General features: G+C 38.9%; 1 protein-coding gene across 1 annotated transcript in view; it reads right to left on the bottom strand.

Annotated features, from left to right (window-relative positions):
- The window catches only part of tenm3 (teneurin transmembrane protein 3), a 458,716-nt gene that overhangs the window by 327,197 nt on the left and 129,019 nt on the right, over window positions 1–2,500 (bottom strand). The gene's annotated exons all lie outside the window — the stretch shown is intronic.

A 2,500-nucleotide genomic window follows, 5' to 3' on the forward strand; every position in this document is an offset into this window, starting at 1 on the left:
AGGTCGGGACGACTGTTTCAACAGCTGTTGTGAAATCAAGCCCGGGGGCGGGCCGGTTTATATACTTCAACCGTACGTACCACATGAGTCACAGGACTCGGGAAATATAGCCGATCTACAGTACAAGCTCACTGTGACGTGTTGTGAAATTATAGATCAGCAATTTTTGGATACTTTCTACTATGCTGCATTTAGGAATTAGGAGGCAAATATTGTGCTTCTTTTTTTTACTCCGCTATTTGAAAACTTTAGTTGTACTAGTTACTTTGCAGATTTGGTTATTAACACAAAAACCCCTATTACATATTCAAAAATAACCTAATCTACAAGCTCACAAAAATGCTGCAATGCGACTCATTGTGAGCTTTTGGATCTGCTATTTTCAAAATGAGTTCATATACATTTTGAAAAAAAGAAAAAAAAAGTACTGCCAATGCTTTTGTACTTTTACTCAAGTACAGGACCTTTTACATGTAAGAGAGTATTGTGGTATTGGTACTTTTACTTGAGTTTAAAAACAAAAAGCTGCTTGTCTGAATTGAGGTGGGGGGGGGGGGGGTCACGCCTGGCTGGCTTTTGTGGGTATAGAGCCTGTCTGTCAACGGCAGATTAAACAGCGCTGGGTTTATTGCTGCAAATGTCAGCAGTCTTACCTGTCGCTCAGACCAACGGGAACACAACGGGGTGTTGTCGACTACTGCCTTCACTCATTAGTCACTTATATAGTATATGGTAGGAAAAACTCTTATCTCCATATCTTTTTATTTTTTTTTGTTTTTTCAGTAAATGAATGCCCTACGTCATCATACTAAAGAGTGACGCACAAAAGGTGTGAAAATAGCAAAACTTCAAGCTTGTAGATCAGCTATTTTCTATTTTTTTTTAAACTTGTTTTTAACCCATTAAGACCGGGAACGCATCTGTGTCATTTTAAGATTTCGTTTGGCTATTTTTTTTTTATCTTGAACAATTGTGGAAATCTTTGAATATTTACTGTATGTTTTAAAGCAAAAATGTGTAACTCCGATCTGTGCTTCTGGGGGTCCCTGGAACAACCTATTTTGAGATGGGGGTTTAGATATGTATTTGGCCGTGGACCCCCCATCTCAAAATGTTTTGTTCCAGGGACCCCCATGAAGCAAAGATTTGAGTTACAAATGTTTGCTTTAAAAAATATATATATATTCAAATATTTGCACAACTTTTCCACGATTAAAACAATGAATAGCAGATCTTCAAACTCACGGTACTCTGCACCGCGCTATGAACTTGTAGATCTGCTGTTTTTGAATAGCCAAATAAATCTTAAAATGACTCGGAATGCGTTCCCGGTCTTAATGGATTAAAATAATAAGAATAATAATTTAACAAAGGAATGGTTTTGAACGAGGTTTCCCCCTGACAGCAACGGTTATGGTTCTGGGTGACTGACAGGCCCGGCATGTTGCAACAGCACAGACGTACAAATCATCTGGCTGGGTAGAGCACAATGAAGCACTGCCATTACACTTAACCACTTAACCCATTCAAGCCGGGAACGTGTCTGTGTCATTTTTTGATTTCTTTCTGGGCTATTCAAAAATAGCAGATCTACAAGCTCATAGCGCGGCACCGAGTGCCACGCTATGAGCTTGCAGATCTGCTATTTATTGAGGAAAAATCTTTTACAAAAAAAATCTGTACAAATCTTTGAATATATATATTTTTAAAGCTAACATTTTTAACTCAAATCTTTGCTTCTGGGGGATTCTACAGATGTCTTCTAAATCCTAACAGGATTCCTCTGATATCAATGGTTCTCAAACTTGTTTCATGTCTAGGACCTCCAAAGTTATATGTATTTGGCCGTGGACCTCCCCTCCCCCCAATCTCAAAACATTTTGTTCCAGGGACCCCCCAGAAGTTGTAACATGAGTTAAAAACGTTCGCTTAAGAAATATATATATATTCAAAGATTGGCACAAATGTTCAAGATTTAAAAACAATAAATAGCTGATCTACAAGCTCATAGCGTGGCACTTGGTGCCGCGCCATGAGCTTGTAGATCTGCTATTTTTGAATAGCCCAAATAAATCTTAAAATGACAACGATGCGTTCCCGGTCTTAAAGGGTTAAGCCCTCTATACTTAGTAAAACAGACCTGAGCTCTGTTTTTCACTCCACATCAGTGCATAAGTCAATTATGAGGTGCTCATGAATCAGACTAAAAGTGCTCCTCAGAGCACAGGCCTCCGCCAGGTCAGGTATAGGTTATTGTGGGCCAGCAATGTTCCAAATTCACCAATCAGGATGCAGAGGTGTAAAGTAACTAAGTACATTTACTTAAGTACTGTACTGTACTGCAAAACACGCTAACCACTTCAGCCCTACAGTATATGTATTTCAACCATTTGAAAATAGCAGATCTACAAGCTCACAATGCTTGGCGATGCGACACATTGTGGGCTTGTAGATCGGCTATTTTCAAAAGATGTGACATTTTAAACTTGGGACATTAATG

This window comes from Gymnoscopelus braueri, assembly GCF_963280865.1.
Source record: "Gymnoscopelus braueri genome assembly, chromosome: 2".
Lineage (NCBI taxonomy): Eukaryota > Metazoa > Chordata > Actinopteri > Myctophiformes > Myctophidae > Gymnoscopelus > Gymnoscopelus braueri.